Source organism: Oratosquilla oratoria, chromosome 33, assembly GCF_046742065.1.
Source record: "Oratosquilla oratoria isolate Oo_2021 chromosome 33, ASM4674206v1, whole genome shotgun sequence".
Taxonomy (NCBI): Eukaryota; Metazoa; Arthropoda; class Malacostraca; order Stomatopoda; family Squillidae; genus Oratosquilla; species Oratosquilla oratoria.
Window position 1 is genome coordinate 22,733,898 of NC_134809.1, and position 10,546 is coordinate 22,744,443.

Genomic DNA, 10,546 nt, shown 5'->3' on the forward strand with positions numbered 1-10,546 from the left:
TACTACATAGATCCACATGTATTCTAGTGCATACATAATTCTAACACTGATGCTTTACCACGTTTCTGATGTATGTAAAACATCTACATTTTTCATTGAAAGTTGGGGGTTTTAGAAGGGAATAATGTTTGAATAGGGGACCTTGTATGCTTGTAATGTCCGCGTCCGCCTGCGGGCGCCCCTGCTTGGGAGCAAGGTCTAAATATACAGGTCAGACCGTTTACATTCTTCTGCGCAGCTTCTGACGTCATTTGGCTGAGTCCATTTTCTCTTTGTGATACATTGAAGAAAACTGTGAAACGCCAAGGAAGACAAGAACTATAATATTTTATATATATATATTATATATCATATATATTATATATTCATATATATAGACAGGAACTATAATATTTTATATATATTTATATATACATTTTATATAATATTTGTCAGAATATAACTAATTCCTTGGAGCGGTGCGAGCGAAGGCGACGTCATTTTCGAACGACGGACCAGCTTCAACTGACAGCTATAGGACCCGCTAACCCCACTTTGAACAGCCAGGTGACGTTCACGGGCCCGCTGCGCCAACTCCCTCGAAATTCGTTCGGAAGTGGTTAGACCTTATATTCTTAGATCTTGCTTGGGAGTATTGATAAAAGACAACCTGTCATCTGACAGACGTATTAGAAGGATTGTGGGAGAGATGTATGGGCCGCTGCAGAAGATTAAAGTGTCTTTTCATTATATGAATGAAGGAATTATGAAAAAATTAAATCATCGAAACCCTGGTTTATGCGTTAATGATATGGTATCACATAGAGTTAAGGATATAAGCAAGCTTGAGAGAATGCAAAGGGTAGCAACCAAGCCTGACAGATAAACCATATGAGTAAAGACTACAAGCAATAGTTCTGCCAACTTTGAGAAGAAATGAAGGAAGAACGGATGTCCAAAGGATATGTGAAGAAATACGTTTTTCCATATACTGTAGATCAGGGGTTCTCAGCCTTACTTGGCCCATTCACCCCTTTCACCATTTGTCAGAATGTCATTCCCCCCCTCCTTACCAAGATTGTCTGTTTCAAAAGGTGCATTCTAAATAATATGCAAATATTACTAAAAAACCCTTTTATTTTTTCCAAATTAGTATAAATCCAGCCCAGGTGACAGGCCAGATAGGCCAAAACCTATAATTGCTTTCCTCACCCCGTAAGCTGACTGTGGTCACAAATCACCCCCAGAAATCCCAAAATTCCCCCCTGGGGGTGAATTTCACCCCTAATGAGAACCCCTGCTGTAGATCCGTGTCCCACCCTAGCGTGAATATGATTGTTTTGTAAAACACCCAATGAATATTGTAGTTCCCTCCTTATGTATATATTCTGTATCTTACATAAGTGTATTATGTTAAATTTCCTTTCTATAAATTATGTCATAATTATTGTGATGCACATGCATTGTGACGTGAGATCGGATGAAGGTGAATTATCCGGGAGAACGTCCCCGACGTTCGGGAAGAGGAAGAGCCAGGGTGGGCAAAACGAGAGAAAATCAACACAAGTGGGGATACACCAATAGCCCCCAATGTCCCTGTGGCGAAGTACAGACGATGGTCCACGTCCTCCGGGAATGTCCATTGAGTCCCCATTGCTCCGACCAAGACCTTAGGGAAGCAAATGAAACTGCCCTTATATGGACACGGTTCTGGTGCGACAAGATATGATGATGATGGGAGATTTACAAGTGTAAGCTATGCTCGACGCTCCGCATAAATACGCAGTAGTGACGTCATCAGCGAAGGTTATAAAATAGGATGTGAAGGACGTGCTCGGCGAAGTTCTTTACCAAAAGAAGAAACAAATAGAACTCTTTACAACAGGACATTGTGGTGCTGATCTGCACGACACCCCTTTTATATAATTAGAATTCTCTGGATGCCCTTTTCAAGACTGCACGACGTATGGGTCGTTTCTCTAGCCCCGGCTGAGTGAAGATGACCGTCTCCTCTTCAAGACTTCACGACAAATTGGAAATTCTTTCTCCAGCCCCCTGCGAGTCAACCGACTCTCAAGACTACAAGAAGCTTGTGTTTCCTCTCCTCTCTCATGCCTCATAGGTAATTGTATACCATGTGTTAACTTTATGTATTCTTTATAATTTATATGTAATATTTTGTGTATTGTAGAATTAGTAATAAAATAGTCTGTTGATAGTTCAAGTTTTTTTCCTTCTGTGATAAAACAAGGCAAGGCTAAAATCGCGTCACACTCTTCTGGTTGCAAGATAAGGATTTCTTATCATTTTCTGGTAGTAGGCGTATATACTTGGAACTTAGGTTATGTAGCCCAAACTGGAACAGTACATGAATTAGTATATAGATATGATTGTTGGAAATCAAGGATATAGGTTAGATAGGAATTGTACATGAAATTGAGGCCGATGTGATCAATTGGAGATTAGAATACGGTACACAACGAGCATTACATCTTATCTGTATAATGCAACACATATTGGACACCTTAACATATACAACAAAACAGACGTAAAGTATACACTGTATTTAACAGTTTCACAATATTGTGTAATGCACAATCCCATATGGCAAGCAATGAAATGTATTTGTAATACATGAGTGTGCAACATGCACTAGCACACACGTAAAACCCAACAGAATCGCAGGACAAACAACATCCACGCAACATACGTAACACGTACGCAATAAAAATACATAACATGCAAGACGTGCCACATGCTAGCAAAACGTGAAATTTCCATAATATTTGTGCATAACACAATGCATGCAACGTACACAAGAATTCAACACAGGCAACATATACATAGCTCACATGCAACACACAAGATATAAATATAACATGCATGCATGTTCCAAGCACACAATATAAACATACAGGGCGGAAGTGCTTGAGCCCAGAATACTGTGACGGACTTCGTTGAAAAAAATAATAATGATAATAATAATAATGATAATAATAATAATAATAATAATAATAATAATAATAATAATAATAATAATAATAATAATAACAACAACAACAACAACAAGCAGTGGCTTCGTCGCCCTTGGCTACGCCAGTTTGATTGGCCTGCGGCGCTTGCTTCGCGCCTGGGGGTTCCGCCCCTTTGTTAAACCAATTGCTGATCACAGCTATGGTAAAAACAAAGGTCCAAGAACCCGTCATTTGTAACCGACAAAGGGTTATTCGTTACGGGTTTGAATAAGTTGTCCACGTCACTAATCATACGTTCGTCCTCTTCTTTACATTCTGTTAGCAGATCCTCAGGTTACATGCCTTCTCATAACATCCTAAGAGGCTTTAGTGTGCCCACCTTGTGGTACACCATACCCTTGATCTTGTAACACATACTCATCTTTGCTGCATTCTCCATCTTATTGGAGGTTGAGAACGACGTTAATGAGAACATCGAATTGAACCCGATGATGTTGTTGGGGAACCTTTTAGATAGTTCAGACAACCCGTCGAACAGTGACTTTAGCTCACCGCTCTTTATAGTTGACAGCTCTTTCACGTCAACTTGCCCGTTAGAGCAACAAATGTAAGGGTTCTCTTTCTTCCACAGAAGAGCCTAGCACATCTTGCATCTGTGTTCTCCTATTGTCTTTAGCCGATGAGCTGTCACCTTGCCATCTGTTTCTCTTAGACCCCCAACTAAGTCAGAAACGGAGGTGTTCTTCTTGACTTAACTGCAATGCTTAACGTCCCTAACCCCTCTAATCTCAGCTAACGTTCCTGTATCATCCTCGTCCAATTCAGACTCCTTCTCTAGCTTGATTGCGGCTGCTACCCTTCTCTCACTTTGCACACGATGCCTGTACTCTTGTTTCAGTCTCCTTTTCTGCCCTTTTCTCTATCTTCTGTTTCTTGGCCATTTCTTCTTCAGCCAGCTGTTTTTTCTCCTCACGGATAGCGCGTTTTAGAAGCCTTTTCTCTTCCGCTGCCTGTTTCTTTGTCTTCACGGTGCTCTGGCCCTCCTCTACTGGTCCGAGAGCAGCACACGAAACGGCCTCCTTTTTCACCTAACTCTTATGCTTAATAGCAGTCTTTACACTTCTAACAGCGTATTTGTTGTGAACAGCGGTTCTTTTTGACGCCCTGTATAGCCTGTCTAGGAAATGCAAGTGAAAGTTCCTGTGGTCAGATTTTGTGCCATGTTTAACAAAACTCTTGTACCCTGAGAAGTAATGGCGCATGAACGCCTCTGAGTCGCTGTCGGATATGGCTTCCTCGGAACACCCCAACCCGTCAAACATGGTGTTGTCATATTCAAATTCTTTATCGTTCTATAGGGTTGCCTTGAAAGTGATCACCTTCCTTAGGAACTCCTGTATTGACGCTTTCACGTTAAACATTTTGATGTCTGTTTACAAACCAGGGAATTTTTTTACTGTGCTCATCTCTAAATCTGGCCGCTAGCACTTTGTCCTCTTTAGAATCCTTTTTGGACACCCTTGGTGGATGTTAACCACTTCCACATGTGCCTCCATCTTCGCTGCTTAGCAGTGTTGTTTCCTGCCATCGCAGTAGCAGACAATTCACAATATGTCTTACTTGCAGCATCCTGGTGCATCATAAAAATACCCTTACGGGGTGTTACCAAAGCACCACCGTGACTGAGGCAGTTTGGAGACATCTAATATAAAAAAAATTAATGGTTGCTTACGCCGTCCGGTGGTAATTCGGTCACACCTTCGCGTTTGGTGGTAAATCGGTTACACCGCCAACTACGGTGAAGAAGAACTCGAAGAAGAAGAAGAACTCGAAGAAATCGAAGAAGAAGAGGAAGAAGAAGAAGAAGAAGAAGAAGAAGAAGAAGAAGAACTCGAAGAAGAAGAACTCGAAGAACTCGAAGAGGAAGAAGAAGAACTCGAAGAACTCGAAGAAGAAGAAGTAGAACTCGAAGAAGAAATCGAAAAACTCGAAGAAGAAGAACTCGAAGAACTCGAAGAACTCGAAAAAGAAGAACTCGAAGAACTCGAAAAAGAAGAACTCGAAGAACTCGAAAAAGAACTCGAAGAACTCGAAAGAGAAGAACTCGAAGAAGAACTCGAAGAAGAAGAACTCGAAGAAGAAGGAGAACTCGAAGAAGAACTCGAAGAACTCGAAGAAGAACTCGAAGAAGAACTCGAAGAACTCGAAGAAGAACTCGAAGAAGAACTCGAAGAACTCGAAAAAGAACTCGAAGAAGAACTCGAAGAAGAACTCTTTATTTTCCAAAAAAGGGGCGTAGCCCAGGGCGCGCAGCGCCCGCGCCTAAGGCGCAGCGCCGCAGGCCAAGGCCCCCGGCGTAGCTGGGCCGGCGCAGCCGGTGGGCTTGTTTTTTATTATTTTTTTTTTTACTTATACTTAGATAATGTAGGCCTTATAAACTGAGGCTATTGCTCTTGATTGTATTATCTCAGAGAAATATTTTTAGGAAATATGTTTTTGATTAAACTGCAGGTTATTACCCTCCTTTATCTCTCTAGCAAAAGAAAATAATAATAATATAATAATAATGATAATAGTACATAGGGTACATACATATACCAAAGGCTTTTTTCCTCATTATAAGGGAGGTAGCTAAAAAACAAAGGCATAAAAACCACTCCCACCCATTTCATCCCTAATACACTCCACTGCCTTCCACCCTCTTCCCTCCCTCTTATCTTGGCACCTCCTGGATGACGGGTCATCCCTGCATCTTGTCCACTGCCCTGGGTCAGAAACAGTGTCGCTAGACAGCACATCCACAGCAAGGCTGCTGCATTAATAATAATAATAATAATGATAATAATATAATAATAGTAATAATAATAGTAATAATAGTAATAATAATAATAATAATAATAATAATAATAATAATAATAATTATAATAATAATAATAATAGTAATAATAATAATAATAATGTTCCATATTCATTTGACCCAGTAAGGTAGATATATTCTAAAGTCGAAGATTGTAAGTGTGTTTGCGCATTTACCTAGTTGTATTAAACAGAAAAGTAGCAATGGTCATGGGATCCTGTCTCTTACTCTCCAGTTTATCATACCTAGTTTTAATATCATGTATGATCCCAACTTCAAGCACCAACAGTGAAGTGTCTATTTACCTAATTCTAGTGTACAGGAAAGGAGCAATGCTCATTGGGTCCTGTTTCCTATTCTCTAATTTTCTAACATAGCTAGACTCAAATTCACATATGGTTCCAACATAATCTATATTTTTGATTTCCAGTTATCATATGTAGATTTGAACTCAGGTATTGTTTGAGCTTGGGCATTATCACCTAAGCTATTCAAAATATCATCTATATTGAAAACTGTATTTCTTTACATCCTTTCAACTTGTGGTCTTTCTTACTTTCATAACCTCTTAAAGTCCTCCCATCTTTAATCAGATCTTTTCTATCAGTGCAATCTATCCCCTTTAGTGACCTGAACACTGTAAGCATGTCACCTCTTTCTCTTTAATCTTTCAAAGTTGGCACACCCAGTGCCTTTAGTCTTTCCTCATATGGTCTATCTGCCAGGCTGGGGACCAGTTTAGTTGCTTCCCTTTGTATTCTCTCAATCTTGCTTATATCTATCACTCTGTGTGTGTGTGTCTGTATTTACCTAGTTGTAGTATGAAGGAAAAGATCAATGAGAGTGGCCTTTGACTACTTAGATGAAGAAATGGTAAAGAAAATATTAGTTACATTGATAAGACCAAGATTGGAGTATGCTGCGACACCATAGACACCCAGTACTAAAAAGAATATAAAGAAACTAGAAAGATGGGAGCTCACTGGTTGAGCGGGTTAGGGCGTTATTACTTGCGACGAAGATCAAGGGGATGGTGGTTCGAATCCTGCCACCGGCAAAGTTGAACCAAGGGCATGGTTTATCAAATTCCATGCTACAAAGTCCTCTGTGAGGAGCACTGTCCTAGCCTTCTGATAGGAGGGAGTTTGTGACGTTATACCACATCATCAGAAAGAATTCAAAGAGCAATGACAAAGATGGCACCAACACTCTCCAAATTGACATATGAACAAAGACTGGCCAAACTGGAACTACCAACCCTGGGACAAAGAAGAGAAAGAGGAGATCTACTAATCATCTACAGAATTATGAAAGGGATGGAAGTCCTTGGTAGATATGATTTATTAAAGTGGGATAAAAGAAAAACAAGAGGACATGAAAAGAAACTTAAAAAGGATAGTTATAGAAGAGATCTGAAAAAGAATAGTTACCCACACAGTGGTGGATATCTGGAACAAATTGAATGAGGAAATAGTGAGTGCAAAAACTATACAAGAATTTAAGATCAAACTGGATGCTGAAAGATATAAAAGTGGATCACTATGAGCATAGCTCTCTTCCCGTAAGATACAACTAGGTAAGTACAACTTGTTGGGGCCTATGTACTCTCCAATTTATTATACCTAGCCTCAAATTTATGTACATTTCCAACTTAATCTATATGCTTGACATCCAATTATCATATTCAGATTTGAATTCTTGAGTTGTTTGAGCTTGGGCAATATCACCTTCTAAGCTATCCCTAGTATCTGTGTATCTATATGGAAAACTGTATTTCTTCACATCCTTTAGACATGTGATCTTCCTTAATTTGTTCCCATGACCTCTGAAAGCCCTCCCATTTTAATCAAGAGATCTCTTCTGTCATTGTAATCTGTACCCTTTAGTGATCTGAATACTGCAATTATATCACCTCTTTCTCTTTGATCTTTCAAAGTTGGTAGACCTAATCTTTCCTCATATGGTTTATCTGCCAGGCTAGAGAACAGCTTGGTTGCTGCCCTTAGCATTCTCTTGGTCTATATTCTTCACTTTATGTGGGGACCATACCACAAGCACATATTCCAGTCTTTGACAGATCAGGGTTTCAATCAGTTTTTTCATCATCTCTTCATCCATATAATGAAAAGCCATTTTAATCTTCTGCAGCAGTCCATATGTCTCTCGCACAATCCTGCTATGTCTGTCAGGTAACAGGTTGTCTTTTATGAATACTTTCTCCTTTTTTTTTTTTTTTTTTAATGGGTTCACTTCCCAGGGAATAGTTTAAGGATGGTTTTTTGCCACTATTACCCATTTCCAGCACTTTGCATTTTTTGGTATTGATATTCATTTCTCATTCTTGGGTCCATGCAAAAATAGTATCTAGATCTTTTTACAATAGTCTGCAGTCCTCTCTTTCATTCTTCTCATGATTTTTACATCATTTGCAAACATTTTTGCATAGCGTCTTGTACCTTCCATCCATCATGTCATTGACATAGACATTATTGGTGCAACCACTGAACCTTGTGGAACTCTGCTTATTACTGCTCTCCATCTTGACATCTTATCTACTGCTGTCCTTGTATAGCTTCTCCCAGAAAAAAAAAAAAAAAATCCATTATAGTAGTATGCCTTTCAGTCCTCCAACATGCTCCAGTTTCCACACAAGTTGGCCGTGAAATACTTTATCAAAAGTTTTTTCAATGTTGAGGAACACACAGTGCACCCACCCGTCTCTCTTGCAGTGCACCAACCACTCTCAAGTAAAAACAAAAGGTTTGACACACCATTTCCAGTCCTAACATAAGTCTACTACTCTAACATTTTTGACTGCCCTAAACATCTTTCCCCGTATCCCATATATCAGCAATATCTCCAACAATGCCTCCCTGTCTACCATCATAAACCTTCTCCAAATCCATAAACCCTCAAAACATATCCTTACCTTTTGCCAAAAACTTTATGCAATTCTGTCTTACCACATTGAAAATTTATCCATGCATCCTCTACCTTTCCTGAACCCACTCTGTTCCTCACCAATTATTCCCTCTGTTCCTCTCCTAATCCTCTCAATTAACACCCATAAGCCTTTCCACTTACACTCAACAAAATGATCCCTCTAAAACTACATTTATATTTGTTCCCTTTTCCTTTGTAAAGCAAAACTATACAGCCACTCTGGCACACTCCCCTCCCTTGGCAACCATTAAACAACCTCACTAGCCAGTCCACTATAACTGTACCTCCCTTTTTATGATACTCTGCATGACATCTGTCCAACCCATGTGCCTTACCAGCTTTCATAATTTTCAATGTTCCTTGTACCTCATCTTTTCTTGTATGTCATTTTAATCTCCCATCACTGTCTTTGTCTTAGCTCCTCTCACTGTCACAACCAATCCCTCCCTAACCTCCTCCACACTCAACAAATATCTAAAATAATCTGCCAATCTTCCTCTTGACCACCCTCACTTCCATTAACATCTGTTCATCTACACCTTTTGTCTTTTTTTTCTCTACCTGACTCATCCACTCACTCTCTTCACTTCCTTCCAAAACATCTTTTATTCCTCAAAATTTCCTGTCATGTTGCTATCCCATTTACATCTGCTCTCCTCTTTCCCTCCCATACCTTATATTTTGCTTCTCTCTTTTCCTTGTACCTCTAAATTGCCTCCCATGTCCTACCTTGCAGCCAATCCACATATGCCTTTTTCTTCTCTTCTACTACCTCCTTCACCTTATCATCCCACCATTCACTACCCTTACTTCTATTCCCTCCCATCCTCCTCAATCCACATATGTGGGACCATACTATTGACATGTACTGTATTCTAGTCTTGAATGGATCAGGGTTTCTTTCAGATTTTTCATCTCTCCATCCATATACTGAAAAGTCACTTTAATAGTTTTGCAGCAGTTCATATCTCTTCCATAATGCTATTAATATATGTGAGGTGACAGGTTGTCTTTTATCAACACTGCTAGATGTTTCTCCTCATTCACTTTACTAATAGATTTGCATCGTATAGAAAAATTCAAAGATGATCATTTAGAGATGCTGCCCATTTCCAATACTTTGTATGAGCGATTGATTGTGCTCATGGCACAATATGGAGCAGAGAGATTATCTAACAGAGGCAGAAAGGAAGAGCCAAAATATGTTTGAGAAGTATGGTAGGTGTTACAAAGATGGATAGAGTGAGGCAAACACCAGGGGTGGAGAGTTGTCATACAGGGAAGAGTGCTGAGGATGTTTGTATATATGAAAAGAATAATAAGTGTGGAAAGACTGGCAAAAAAAAAAAAAAGTGGATAGCAAAAAGGATGGAATGAACTTGAGAGGAAGACCAAGAGGTGGATGAACCAGATAAAGGGGACATCATGTACAAAAGGAGTGTCAGTTGAGCAATGAAAAGTGTGCAAATGATGAGTGAATAGGGAATGTTGTAAATGTATAAAGAAATGATGCTGCCCAAAAGTACATTCATATCTGCTCCATAAAGATTTTGAGGGGATGAGGTGGGGTGGGAGGTCACTATATATTGAAGTAGTTGGGCTACACCAGCTCTGGCATTGGGCAATGCTGAGGATGTTTCACTGTATTGCCTTGACCAAAAGGTATGGCAGTGGACAGAGATGACCCTTCGTCCATGGGGTGCTAAAGGGGGGGGTTGGGGGTTGGGTTAATGAATGAGCTTTGGAAAGGTGTGGGATGGGTACCAGGTGTTGACCATCCCCTGACTCTGAC